A 14,938-nucleotide genomic window follows, 5' to 3' on the forward strand; every position below is an offset into this window, starting at 1 on the left:
ATCTCCAGAACCTGTTCCTATGAATAGCAAGTGTATCCCCTGCTCTTGCTTAAGGTGAAATAGTTTAATGTGGCAGCCAAGACTAAAACCTGGTCGTTTTTCTCTGCAGCACCACCTTTCAAGGTCCCCCTGACTACCGAATACCCAGCAGGCAGGTGGCAAAGGGCGCAGGAGGATTACCTCAAAGTAGACTCCCCTTCTTTCCCAACTGCCCTCCCCACTTGCCTGTATCCTTAAAGGCACCAAACCCCATCACCTATGCCACTCCTGTCCCCTCCTGATACAGCCAGTGATTCTGTCTCTGCCTCATCCTTCCCACCTGTTCCTCTTACCCTCCTATATCAGCACCTGCAGCATCCTCTCACCTGGCTTGTTTCACAGCCACCCGCTCGCCCTCAGAGGTCACGGCCAAAGCAGCTTGCAGGGGGTGGCACTTGCTCGGCGCCTACCCCGCTTCATCACAGACATTCACCCATGTATTCTAGTATTTGACAAAGGTTTGGGGAGATGCCAAATGGGCATGATGAGCCACACCAGCGCAGACCTCACAACCTCATAAGGGAGACAGATGGGAGGCATACCCGAGGAGCAGTACATAGCAGTGGGTGAAAGGGGCCAGCAGCGGTGCCCGAAGCAGTAAGAAGCCCAGAGGAAGGGAGTCCTGGGGCAATCAAGGAACACTTCCAGGAGGAGGTGATACAGCCCTGGTGTTCATGGGTGGGTAGCGTTTTGAAAGGCTGAGTTGTGGAGAGATGGCTCTTCAGTCGAAGGGAAATTCCTAGAGGAGACAAAAGATTCAAGTAAGAAAAGTTCCGGGTGGTTTTGGGGAGTGTTAGCTGAGCCTAGGTCATTCGTAATAGACAAATGCGGATGAGATTGGAAAGAGATCTTGAGAATAGAGCGTTTTTGGATTTTATTAGGAAGATAAAGGGCATTGAGGGATTTGGAGCTGGGGGTGACATAATCAAAGTCAAACTGCTGGAAGAAGGATGGGGCCACGGCATGGTGACAGGGCAGGGGGACCAGCGAGGAGGCTGACCCATGATGGAGCCTGGCGAGCAATTGAGGGTATAGGCGGGGCAGGGCCTTGAGTACCAGTTGGGTGTGGTGATGCAGAAGAAGAAGGAGCAGGGACGTGACCCCAGTGCCATGCTTGGGTGACAGGGACGATGGTGGTGTTGACAGAGATGCGAGGGACGGAAAGAGGAGGAGCTTCTGGGAAAGGACACGTGTCTGGTTCAGAATTCACTGCCTTTAATGTGCCAGGCCATCTTATAGGCATCTGTGAGTCCAGAGCCCCAGGACTTTCTGAAAGCAGCCCCACTGCCCACATTCTCGACGGTCCAACGTTTCAAGGCTTCCAGCTGTTCAGGTAATGGGGTGAGTTAGTAAGAAGTACTGGGCGGGCCGATGTTAGAATCTCCTTTGCTGATCTCTGGCAAGCGTGGCCATTGTGCTTCCACCGAGTGTGAGAGCAGTTCTGTGGGACTGTCCCAGACGAAAGGGATGGAGGAAAGAGCCCAGATGTGGGGGGAGCCACGGAGCCGGGAGAGAGCAGCCTCTTGAGCCCATGAGGAATGGAGTTCTCTGATGGCACCTGTGGTTGGTGGCCCTTTGCCTGGCAGCATCCAGCGGGAATTACTACAAGAAGCATCTAGAAGGGGATACCAGGCCTCCAGGCTTGTAAAGACCCCAACAGCCCAAGCCTGGCACCAGCACTGGCCACATGGCAAGGACAGCATTCTGCTGGGCAGTTGGCGCAGGGAACAGGGGGCCTGGGTGAGGCTCCCCCTGCCTGGAAGAAGGGGATGCCCTTTCTTCCAAGAAAAGCACCATCTGCTCCTAAGCTGTATGTCCTTGAATCTACCCCTACTAGGAGGGCGCCTTTTAAAAGTTGCACAAAGGGTCTGAAGTAGACTCATCATGGCCTTGCCCGGAGAGTGGAAGCATTCTCTGCCCCAAACCCCAAAAGAGTGACACCCCCTCTCCCCAGCCTCAGCTCCTACAACCTGGACTCCTATGTGGCTGAAGTGCCCAAGATGGATTTTCTCGCTAGTCTGGCAAGTAGGAAACTGAAGTCGGATTACTTTTATCTAGAGGGAGAGACATTTTCAAGTTTTAAAAGTAAATTAAAAAATAACAACACAACACAACATGTACTAGTGCTCACAGCAGAACTGTAGAATAAAATTGCCATTCTACGTTCAGTGTGTGGAGTATTGTGAGCCCCTCTCCACCTCGCTGGGGGGCTGCAAACATCCAGGGGCACAGTTCTTTGGGTCCAGTCGCAGGCTGGAAGGCCTCTCTCCTGGCGTCCCTCCTGAGTCTGTGCTTTGTTGTCCCCTTTCCAGCTGCTGTCTCCGTGTGGAGCTCAAAAGCACCTCCCAGGATGCCCGGATAGGTGTCAATGATCTGGGTCCACCACACTCGTCGCATTTAATTGAGTTATCCTGTGATGGCTGGAGGCCACACACACTGCACATGCATTTATCAAGATTTCATTGCTTCCCAGTTATTAAATTCATCCTCCAGGCCAGCGTCAGGGCACAGGGAAGCAAATGCACCGCGACAGAGTGAACTTGACAGAAAAGAATATATAAGATGGGAGGCTGATGGTCAGGGCTGGGTAGTGGTCCAGGGCAGCTCTGGAAAGTTCTGCCGGATGGCTTGGTGGAGTCTGATGCATGACAGAGACTGCCCTGCTCTTTTGATGGACAGACAGATGGATGGGTCACTCCCGTGTGGCCTCAAGCCCCTCTCCTCTCCCCTTCCCCACCACCATTTGGCTAACTTTACATGTGGATAGGGACCAGCTGCAAATTAACCTAAGGGGATATCTGAAGACTGCTGTAAAAATACAACTTTTCTATCTAATTGCATAAGTATATACTACTTAATAGGAAATGTGGAAAATGCAGAAAGAAGAAAATTTAAAAGTCATTTGAAAGGAAAACACTCTGGTGTATATGCATCCTGGGCAACATTTTAAGAAATTTGGGATAAGACTAGGGAGGCTTTTTTCCAGTCTAAATTCTAAGAGGAATGTTAATTGTGAAATTCTCCCTCTCTCTCTCTCTCTCTCTTTTTTTTTTTTGTTAAGTAGGCCCTGCATCCAGCATGGAGCCCGACACAGGGCTTGAACTTATGACCTCGAGATCAAGACCTGAGCCGAGATCAAGAGTTGAATGCTTAACTGACTGAGCCACCCAGGTGCCCCTAATTATGAGATTCTTAAGCATTCACAAAAGTAGAGAATTATAGAACAAACATTCAGGTACCTATCACTTGGGTTTTTTTTGTCTGCATGCTTCTTGTTTTAACTTTTTGGACTTTTTAGTTGGAAATAATCCCATTGTATATTTCCTAAGGATAGGGATATTCTCCTATATAACCTCAGTACAGTTGGCAACTTCTCTCTTTTTTTTTTAAGAGAGTGTGGCGGGGGAGGGGAGAGGGGCAGAGGGAGAGAGAGAATCTTAAGCAGGTTCCACGCTAAGCGCAGAAGGCGGCAACTTCTTAAATTCACATTGATACAACACTTTAGCCTACCATCCATATTCCAATTTTATTGACCTAATAAAGTCCTTGGATCCAAGGGTCTGATACTGCATTTTGTTGTTTTATCTCCTTAGCCCCCTTGAATCTGGAACATGTCCAAAGCCGTTCTTTATTTACTGTGATGTTGACATTTTTGAAGAATAATAGTTGTGTGGACTGAATGTGTCCTCCCTAAATTCATGTTGACACTGTACCCCCAGGGTGAGGTGGGGCTTTGGGCGATAATTCAGATCAGATGGGGCCATGAGGATGGAGCCCCCATGAAAGAGATTAGTGCCCTTACAAGAGACACAAGAGAGCTTGCTTCCTCTCTGCTCCCCACCATGTGAAGATACAATGAGAAGTCAGCAGTCTGACACTAAAAAAGAGCTCTCATCAGAACTGGCCCATGCTGGCACCCTGACCTTGGACTTCCCACCTCCAGAACTTTGAGAAATAAATGTTTGTTGTTTATAAGCCACCCAGTCTAGGGTAAGTTGTTATGGCAGCCCAAATGGACTAAGACAACAGTACCTTCCACTGTCTTTGAATAGAACATTCCTCACTTTGGATTTGTGATGCCCCTTTGTGTTTAGATTAAGGTTGTACGTTCTTGGCCGGGTTGCTGTGTAGATGATGGCCACCTGTCCCTCATTGGTGATGTTAATTTTGAACCTCAAAGTTTTCCCCAATTTTTCCACTGCATAATTACTATTTTTTTCTCCCTCCCAGTAAGGAGTATATGGAAAGATTCTAAGACAATGCAAACATCATGCTGGTTGATCATCAACATTTCCTCTTAGATTTAGCATCCATGGAAGATTTTTGCCTGATCCAATCTTTACGAGGGCAAGTGGGATGTAGGAGAGCTCAGAGTGGAGAAGTGCCCTTTTGGGAGGTCCAGGGGACAAAGGGAGCCTAGTGTTTTCAGAGAAGCTGAGATGTTTTTGTCCGATAACATTTTCCAGGGTGAGAAGTCAAAAAGGAAGAGATGACACAAGAGGTGAGCAGGGCTCAGCTTACAAAGGGTCTTTCGAGTGATCTGATGTTCTGCAGGAATGGGGAGTCACCAAGCAGGGAGAGACCTCCCTGGCCATGTGTGGAGGGCGTGCTGAGGGGACCAGGCAGGGGGAGCACATAGGAGGCCCTCCATGATCCAAGCTGAAGACAGACTTGTTCACAAAACAAATAGCAAAAGGTCAGGGATCAAGCAGACCCCAGATAGGGGAGGGCCAGTCAAAGGTTTTCCATCACCTTTCAGGGGCACTTGAGGAGCTGATGGCCTAGACCAGGGGACTTCTGGTACAACCCAGAAACATCCCTTTTCCTGGGAAACCCTGAGAGTAATACCTCCTCTCTGGATAACTTGGTCTCACTGTCAGGGCTCTCGTTCCAAAAATGGGTAGGGATGTGTGTGGAGAGGTGGGGTGGCAGTTAATTTCAGGAGAACATAGAACAACAATATGGCCGAAGGTGTCGCCTCTTCCAGAGGGCAGCGAACCTGCCTGTGTGTTTTCATTCCTGCCAGAGCCTCAGGGCCTCTGGGCAGAGGCCCCAGCACCACTGCTCCCACGCTGGCTCCCACATGGTAGCTGTGCCCTGGCGGGGGGGGGGGCGCTGTAGCCCCCAGAGCCATCCCAGGGAAGAAAACGTCAGGCTGTGCCTGAGGAGGATGAGATGGGGGCTGGACACATCAGCTAGAGGACAAGGTAGTTCATTCATTCACCCATCTAGTCATCCAGTGGGCAGGTATTATGGTCCTATGATATGCCAGCAGTGAGCTGGACCCCCTGGGGGGAGCTGGAGACAGTACATGGCTGTCCACACGCCAATACTGTTGTAGCCAGGCACCCGTCATCGTCCCCTCTACCTTGGTCTGCCCTGCCTACAGACTGCTACTTCCTGACATTATTGCTCTAAGATTTTACAGATGAACCGTGAGTAAAGGGATCCTTGTGGGAAGCCTTAGACAACATCTCTCACCATGAGGTGCCTGCTTTCATCCCAAGGAACCTCAAGGCTTGGGATTTGCTTCAGGATATTCCAAGTGTCAAGATGTAGCCTGGGCCTTCTGTAACATGACCCAGCCCCTTGGGACACAAAGGACTCCAGCAGGTGATGGTGGAGGAAAAGTCCAATTTGGCAAGGAGATAGAGTGGGGTGGACACAAGGAAAAGCCAGGGGTTTCACACCTGCCTGCCCTGTCTCCCAGCCCCACTGCCATTATGCATTGGTTGTCCCAGGGACTCCATTCACTCAAACATTCTTCGAACACATATTATACTGAACACACATCCTATGTACTGGGGAAAGCTAAAGATTAATAAATAAGGCGTAGAACTAGAAGGTACCAACAGAGGAAAGGACGCTGTCCTCCCAGGCCTACCCCAGGGCCACCCTGAGCCAAGCACAGACCAGCCCATGGGTCACTTGTTCTCATGCTACAGCACACGGCTAACAAGTCACAGGACCCCAGACCCCAAATCCTTCAAAGCGTGGGCATTTCTCAGGGCCGTGACTCACCATTGCTGGCGGTTTTCAAAATGCACGGATGACACCTCTTCTCCAGACCTCCTGGCATGGTTCTTGCTCACTGACAAAGCTCTGGGGGTCCAACATAATTTTTTACCAACGTCATGGCAGGCTTTCCTCAGCAACTATTAACTACCTCTGTGTGGGTCGTCTGCACCGGCAGGGGGGGTCTCAGTCAGCCTGGGATTTGGGGTGTCAGCTTCGATGCGGGGCTGCTTGTAGGTGCGGCCTCGCTAGCCGTTATCTGGTGGGCGGAGAGAGCACCTCTTATTTCAGGAATAAGGAAATCAAGCTCAGAGAGGTTAAGACGCCTGCCCACTGATGCCCAGCTGGGGAGATACAGGGTCTGGGAGGTGAGATGGTAATAACTATGACTTACCGAGCCGCTGTTACGTGCCGGCTGCTGTGTTAGCTCTCTCTATACAAATTCTCATATTTAATCCCCACCATAATCCTGTCTGAGAAGTAGTATTAACTCTATTTTACAGATGGCGCTTCAGAGACTCAGAGAAGTTAAGACTGACGTCTAAAGTCAGAGCTAGCGACTGGCAGAGCCCACACAGGACCCAGGTACACTGACAGAGCTGGGGTCCTTCTCACTTCCACACACATGTAAGCGCTCTCCATTGTAACACCACTCTCCGAGGGCGCAAACACAAAGGGTAACCATGGACTTGACCATGGCGGCTTGGGACTGAGACCCAAGAAGCCTATATCCCGTCCTAGCTTCATGGTGGGCTTCCTGTGGTCTGAGTATGTTGGTTGCCCCTATGAGAAAGAGCTTCTCTTCCTTGGAAGAAATACCATTAATTTTATTTATTTTTTTAAAAACGTGTGTATATTTGGGGTTTTTAAAAAGATTTTATTTTTAAGTAATGGCTACACCCAACATGGGGCTCGAACTCACAATCCCGAGATCAAGAGTTGCATGCTCTGTTGACTGAGCCAGCCAGGTATCCCAGTGTATCCATTAATTTTAAAATACACAACAAAATCCCAACCAATCAAGTAGGACAGCAAACTCCCCTGCCCAGAATGAGGTAGCCCTGTAAAGGCATTAAGTGGAATGGTGGGGGTACCTCTGTTCCTTTGCCCCTAAAGCCTGGTTAGGGGGCAGTTGTACAGTTTTCTACTGGGAGAAGTTTTTGTTACTTTTTGTTGTTTGGTCTCTGGGAGGGCTGGCTGACCCAGGCAGGATGCAAAAGACAGGACTGAGCAAGCCTGCCCCGAGTGGGCACAGTTCTGTTTGCAAGCATGCTTTGGGATGGGCAAAGTGGGGGTAAGGGGGGGCGGGAGGTGCCGGCCTCCCCTTACGTCACGGGGATGGAAGGCACAGCAGAGCGAGTACACTCAGCGCGACTGGAACAGCCTCGGGCGGTGACAGAGGGCAGCTACACCTGTGCTGAGTACAGACTTGTGGAACCACTATGTTGTCCCCCTGAAATGAAGGTAACATTGTGTGTCAGCTGTGCTCACAGAAAAAGAAAATGAATGTTGATTTAAAAAAAGGAAATAAATAAAATAAAATAAAATAAATAAAATAAAATAAAATAAAATCTCATCCCCGCCCGTAGTGTCGGGGTTTGCAGACCGGGGAAGCAGGGCAGGTGGCCGCGCTACGGGCAGCCCTCCTGGGTGGGAAGACTTCCGGGCAGGGCAACCCGGCAGTGACAGGTGGGTAACGGCAGTGCAGGGACAGAGGTGGAATGATGGCTGGGAGTAAAGAGCGCAAGGCCTGAAGCTGTTGTTCGCCGTCATTGACTTCACTGCCACGGCTCAGCAGGGACCTGCTGGCCGGGGGACACCCAGGCCGGAAGCTCTTTTTCTGTCAGTTTCTCTCTACCGCTGATCCTCCACTAACTTGCAGACAGGCTGATTTAGCCAGCGCTTTGTGCTCCAGGGATTACAGCGAGATATGGGGCTCTCGTTCCCATCACTCTGCTTCCAGGGCATGTCACACTCACAGCCTGGTCAGGTATCTGCAGGACCCCCGCTACGGCAAGTCAGAGTCAGGGTGAGGGGAGGCGGGGGCGGTGGGGGGGGTCAGTCTCAAACCCGAGGCACAGCACCTGCGCCCTGCCAAGGTCTTTCACATGCGACCTCATTTCGTTCCCCAGACCCCACGGGGGCAGCCATGCCCCATTTTACAGAAAGAACCGAGATTCAGCCAGTTTGTACATTCAAAATCGCTCAGCAAGTGAGGGGGAGAGCTGGGATCTGAAATGAGACCTCCGTGCCTCTGTGTGAAATCTGGTCTCTGTGACTTCCAAGCCCACGGTCTCTCCTCCTCGCCACAGAGCAGGAGGAAAGAAAGGCTTCCCAGTGCCAGTCAAGGGCTGCAAGGAGGTTGGCCTGCCTTCTCCATCAGTCCCGTGGAGGCACAATGTTCTCTTCCCAGGGAAGGAGTACTGTCTCCATTTTGCAGACAAAGAAACAGAGGGTCAGAAGTGTGGAGAACTTGCCCAAGTCACAGAGCTAGATTGGAACTCAGGTATCTGACGATCTGCCAAACTCAAGATGCCTGCTCTCACTCGGGCAGAACCCACTTTGGTAATCCTGATCAGGGTGCAAAGCAGCAGAGCTGAGCATAAGGGCTCCTTGCCTCCCGATCCTACAGAATTCAGAGCTAGGTGGTTCCCACACAGCCTTCTGCTGATCCTGACTCTTGAGGCTGCCTTTTCAGAAGCACCTGTGGAAGCTGTGTGTGAGTCCTTGTCTTCCTGGCACAAAGTAGGCCTTCAATATATATTTGATGATACCATGAACTACTAGTCACGTGACTCTTCACCAGCCTCCATTTTTTCCACAGTATCCTTGCAAAAACCACCACCTTGGTGTCCTTACAAACAGCAAATCGGGAAAACTGCAGCCGTGAATAAGCAACAGCTTCTTTCCACATCATTTGCTCAGCTTTCCACGGATAGACACGAAATTAGACCACCTCTCTGGCTGGATGGGGTTCCCCAGGTGCATGCCCTTTTGTTAAATAGAAAGTAGGCCTCCAGTTATAAGCAACTGGTGACTGAATGAATTATAGATTTATTGTTGGTGCCCATGCTTATCGAGGTCAATTACCACAGGGGCACCATATAAACTAAACCACCTAAAACCCTATCTAGAAAATCAACCGTCCTGCACCTGAGGACAAGCCCACTTATCTAAAAGGGCAGGAGAGGGTCCCAGCCCAGCGGAGCTCCTAACCAGCAGGGACAGTTCTTTTCCTCATCCTTCTGAGGTGAAGAATAGGTGTGTCTGGTATAGACAGAAAGCCCTTGCTCTGGGCAAGTCTCGTCATCCGTGTCGGCTGGCAGGTCTGAGGGGAGAGAAACCCCACAACCTCTACCGCTGACAGAGTTAGAGACCATGTCACCAGTCCCTATGCATCTCTCTTCCTGTCTCAGCTCCAGATGTCCTGCATCCCTGCCCTCCCAGACAGCCTTTGGAATTCTAGAACTTGTGAGCTTCACTAACACAGGCCCTGGGCACCATGGATGCTGTATGTAAATCACATTGAGAAGCTGGTGGAATTTTCTTCTCAGGGCTAGGTGTGGACTTCACATCTACCCAGGGGCCATAACATTTTCCTCCTACCTCACAGAAGGGAAATAACAGAGGGAGGAGAAGTAAGAGAAAAGTGTTCCTCTCATACCTACAACCCAGGATATTCCAGGTTATAAATCTACAACAGCTTTGTGGAAACCACCTGTACTTGTCTGTGTCACATCATAACGATACAAACATTTGTACCTTGGGCCACTGAATGGGGTAGGAGGTGCACACATTAGTTTCCCAGGAAACTTGAACAGTGTCACTATAGGACATAACAGAGGGGTGTACAGAGAACTTTTTAAATGCAAATACCCCAAATTGACTGATCTTTTTAGTCACTAACTGCAAATAGTGGTAGAAGCATCAATTTAAAAACCACAGTATCAGACCCAATGAAGTAGTTTCCAACAGAACAAACCAACACGAGGCACGGGTATTTAGATCATCTTCTAAATGGGGCAATTCTTATTCCCTCCAGCCCTTTATTTTCATAAGCTGGGAAGATGGATGAGAACTAAGAGAAAATGATGTGTGCTACTAATTCTGTTATGCCTTCGAGAATGTTCCTGAAGAGACAGGTGGCTGTGACCTTGCAGCTGATCTCTGGCAGCCAGCCAGAAAGAGAAGACGGAATTCCCATGCAGAGTCCCAAATGCTGGCCAGCAGACTTCGTAAAGCGTGTTCAACTTCACTGATAAGGAATGACACGTTACTCAAAACAGCTGTGAGCTAACATCTCTTGCTTATCAGCTTGGCAAAGATCAGAGAGTTTAGGATTTTAGTGAGGAGAAAGGGAAACAGAGCGAAGGATACATTGTTGGTATCACTTCTTTGGAGGGCAACGTGGGACAACCTGTCCCAACCAGAGCGGGCAGGATGATGCATATAATAGGATTTCATTTGTGTAAACATGGCCCACATGTATATGTAAATGCAGAGGAAAAGCTCGGAAGCAGACACATCACACGGTAATAACCGCTGCCTCCGGAGAGAGGGACCGGAACCAGGACCACAGGAGGAAGGTCGGAATAAAGGGCTGGAGGCACCAATGGGAAGGATTTTCATTTCTATTTGATACCCTAATCCTGCCTTACTTTGCTACCCATGAGCAGGTTTTACTTTTATAATCTAAAACATTTAAGAAGTATTGTTTGAAAGAAAAAGTAGCTTGAAGGGCATTGATAAGCAGAAACCAGTCGCTGGAGTAGAGAAACAAAAAGGGGAGACAGGATGTGATGGTGGTGAGGAAGTATTCTGTTTCTTTTTTGGAATATTTTCTTTAAAATTATGAAAGTAAACTAACAGAAAAAGAAAAATTAGATCATAGGGAAAAGAAAACCGTTTGTCGTTATAAACAGATTCACACTGGGGAGGGTATGTGTTCTGGTAAGCACTGTGAATTGTGCAAGACTGTTGAATCTCAGATCTGTACCTCTAAAACAAATAATGCAATATATGTTAAGAAAGAAAAAAAGAAGAAGAAGAATGTAGCAGGAGAGGAAGAATGAAGGGGGGGAAACTGGAGGGGGAGAAGAACCATGAGAGACGATGGACTCTGAAAAACAAACTGAGGGCTCTAGAGGGGAGGGTGTTGGGAGGATGGGTTAGCCTGGTGATGGGTATTGAGGAGGGCACGTTCTGCATGGAGCACTGGGTGTTATGCACAAACAATGAATCATGGAACACTATATCTAAAACCAATGATGTAATGTATGGGGATTAACATAACAATAAAAAAATTAAAAAAATAAATAAATAAACTACATTAAAAAAATAATAAAATAAAAAGATTCACTACTACGTTAGTTCCCACACAGCCTAGCCCATGTGAGACAAGCAATCCTCTGACTTGGCCACCAACTGTTAGTATTTTGGAGCTTTTCTTTCAAGTGTGTGTATACATATGTGTATGTGTATGTGCACACACGTGTGTGTGCACACACATATAACTAGATGGCTGTATTTAGCAGGCACATTAAATTCACACTTCACGTTTCGACATAAGAATTCCTTCTGTTATTATGTGGACTTTATAGCCATCATTTTAATAGTTCTATCACATTCCACAGAGCAGGATATATATCATGCTGTACCTAAACATACCTCATGTTGGATATTTACTTACAATTTTTTATTATTTTGACTAATCCTAGGAGACATATCTTTCCTTGAAAATTATTTTTTCCATACATTAGATACCTCCTTAGAATAAGTAATTAGATGTGGGATTATTTAATTTAAAAGGGTGAGCAATTTTTGGCTTTTGGGATAAAATTAATTTCCAAAAGAGTTGTATCCACTTAGGGTGTCACTAGCAATTCACGAAAGTGCCAGTTTCATCATATCCTAGCCAGCATTTGGTGTTAGAAAGACTAAAGCATTTTTATTATTTTAATAGGTAAAAATGGAATTTAATTATGATTTTCATTTACATTTTTGTTTACTAGGGGTATTGCACATTCTTTCATTGCTTGTGTTTTGGTCGTCTGTCCCCTTTCGTGAATTACTTTTTATGGTATTTGATGTGGATTTATTTCAACTCAAAACAAAAACAAATATCTTTTGAAGGCCAAGCCCCCCAAAAAGCTGCAATTTGAAAACACAGTAGTGAATCTGCTTTTTTATTCACAGAACTCACTGTGTGAATTTACAGGTTCAAATGAAAGTTCCCACTACTACGGTGGAAACATGGAAAAGTTCCCACTATTACGGCAGGAACATGGAAAAACTCACAAAACTTAATGGCATGCTCCCTAGCCCTTTGATTTTTATTTTTTTTAATGATTTTATTTACTTATTTGAGAGAGAGTGAGCACAAGCAGGGCGAGCAGCAGAGGGAGAGGAAGAAGCAGGCTCCCCGTCGAGTAAGGAGCCCGATGCAGGTCTCAGTCCCTATGTGGCACTCCATCCTAGGATCCCGGGACCATGACCTGAGTGGAAGGAGACGCTTAACCGACTGAGCCACCCAAGAGCCCCCTCCCCAGCCCTTTTAAACAGAAGCTCTTCTAAGAGCTTCTCAAATACAGCAGATGCTCAACAGAGTAGATCCATGTTAATCTTGGTGATAATGACAATTTTAGTCAATTTCTAAAGTTTCTAAGTACTAAGAAAATGAAAATGCTTCTTACTTGGTGGAGGGTTTTCTTTTTTGGTAGAAATCTGAAACAGGAAGAGATTGGGGGGAGGAGCCGGGCAGTACTTTCCAGTGTGAATTAACAGTGACTTAGAAGTCCATCCTTACGTAAGACAGGTAGAGGATTGCTTGTCTCCCATGGGCTTCTGCATCAGGAAGAGTAGTGATAATAGCCCCTGTTGCTTCCTCCCCTGCAAGTTGACTGATAATAAAGGCAATGAGGAAATTAATTGATAATGATTGCCAAATGACATTCTTAACACGCTTTCAATTTTCAGTCCAGTTGGTGTATCTCTGTGGTCCTCAAACAGGGGCAGCTTTGCTTCCCAGGGGCAATGTCTGCGGACAGTTTTGACTGTCATGACGAGGGTGGGGTTGGTGGCTAGTGCCTGGTGGACGGAGACCAGGGATGCGGCTAAACATCCTGCAAGGAGGGGCGCCTGGGTGGCTCAGTCGGTTAAGCGTCTGCCTTCGGCTCAGGTCAGGATCCCAGGGTCCTGGGATCCAGCCCCACTTCGGGCTCCCTGCTCAGCGGGGAGCCTGCTTCTCTCTCTCCCTCTGCCTGCCACTCTGCCTACTTGTGCTCTCTCTCTCTGTTAAATAAATAAATAAAATCTTTAAAAAAAAATAACAAAACCATCCTGCAAGGAGCAGGGCAGCCCCCACAATAAAGAATGATCTGGTCCAAAATGTCAGTAGGTCTGAGTTTGAGAAACCCTTTTATATCTGTTTAACATCCCTAATAAATATATTTTAAACCTCTGATTTGTGTCGTAATTCAACAGTGAGCCTGTATCTATAGGTGTCTAAGTTTTCTTGACATTCAGCACTGGGTCGGTGTTGAGCATTACTTATTTTCACCCCAAAGCTCCAAGGTGAAGCAAGAGCACATCTTTGACTTGGTAATGGTATTTTTAGTGATTCCTTTGGTAGACAGGACTGTTTGATCCTATATGAGATGTGATGGGGACCCCAACTCATTGCTTGGTTTTTCAATAACATTAAATGTTAAGCATTAACCATCTCCATCCCTGTTCCTCCAAAGGCAAATGTTAACCAGAATCACTGAGTATTTCCAACAAACCTTTCAGGTGCTCCAGACACAAATCCTTTATTGTCTGTAGCTCTCTATGTAGTCTATGCTATGTTTCCTCTCCCAACTATTCTCCATCATGTGTGAATTCAGCAGAGGTTACTGCATACCTACTGCGTTCCAGGGTGATTCCCCCCTTCCCTATGCACCCTTCATTGTTCGGTTCCTATGAAATGGAAAATGTACTTCCTTTGAACTCTAGGACACTTTTATAATGACCAAAGTCAAAGCCACCTGCTCAGAGACCTAGTAGGTGGTCCCCACTCACTGCCCTGTAGTTAGCGAGTTATTTCTAATAGTTCAGCATAACTTGCTCTCGCCCTGTAGTTCATTGTTCCTTTGCGATAATTCTCTCCGCAAGAAAAACCATTTTCCTTAGACTCGTGAAGATTAAAGTTTTCTTTCCCTTCACACAATTAAGAAAAGCACCTCCACAATGCAGTCCTTTCCCTTCCAGGAAGCATAAATCAGCACATTGCCATCTTCCTCTGAATGATTCTGAGAAACCATCTGCTAGGAGCGTTTCTCCAACTTGAAAGGCTGCACGGGCTGTCCTGACTCACCTTTAGAGCTGACGAAAGAGCCAGATCCAGAATCCGGGCAGAACTCAGCCACGCTGGGGTCCCAGGGTTCCAGGTCTACATCTGTGGGGCCCCTCTTCGCGTGCAGGTCCCCCTCTCTGTCGCGTGCTTATTTCTCTGCTACTCGCTTCGGATCCCTTGCCTGCGGCATAACAGCAACTCCTGGCTTTTGCCTTGCGGCGGGGAAGGGGGGGCGGGTTATCTGCCTTTCTCCCTCCCACGTGTGGGTTAATAGCACACCCCACAGCCAGCCTTAACAAACTGGCGTGCTCCCCACGGCCGGAAGGGGGCAGCAGACCAATCCGCGAAGCTCTCGCAAGGCGGTGGGTACAACGCACAGCTGAGGTTATAATGCAGGGGAGTTATAAATGGGTGCTGGAAATATTCCATTTCAGTGCCGTAGCTCTCGTCGGTGGTGCAGGCCTGCCTGGAGACGCTCTTGTCGCTTCTTGCTCTCCCTACATGCCTGGTGGCAGGTGAAGAAGGGTCCCGTGAACAGGGATGGGTTAGTGG

At 47.9% G+C, this 14,938-nt stretch overlaps 1 long non-coding RNA gene across 1 annotated transcript; it reads right to left on the bottom strand.

The window, feature by feature from the left end:
- Nucleotides 1–309: 309 nt before the first annotated feature.
- On the bottom strand, nt 310–14,628 carry LOC116631682. Its single transcript, XR_004299239.1, has 3 exons — nt 14,408–14,628; nt 6,061–6,313; nt 310–778 (listed from the first exon to the last, which is right to left on the bottom strand). It is a non-coding gene; the product is annotated as an uncharacterized LOC116631682 (long non-coding RNA).
- Nucleotides 14,629–14,938: the final 310 nt, after the last annotated feature.

This window comes from Phoca vitulina, unplaced genomic scaffold (genome assembly GCF_004348235.1).
Source record: "Phoca vitulina isolate PV1807 unplaced genomic scaffold, GSC_HSeal_1.0 scaffold5, whole genome shotgun sequence".
NCBI classification, from domain to species: domain Eukaryota; kingdom Metazoa; phylum Chordata; class Mammalia; order Carnivora; family Phocidae; genus Phoca; species Phoca vitulina.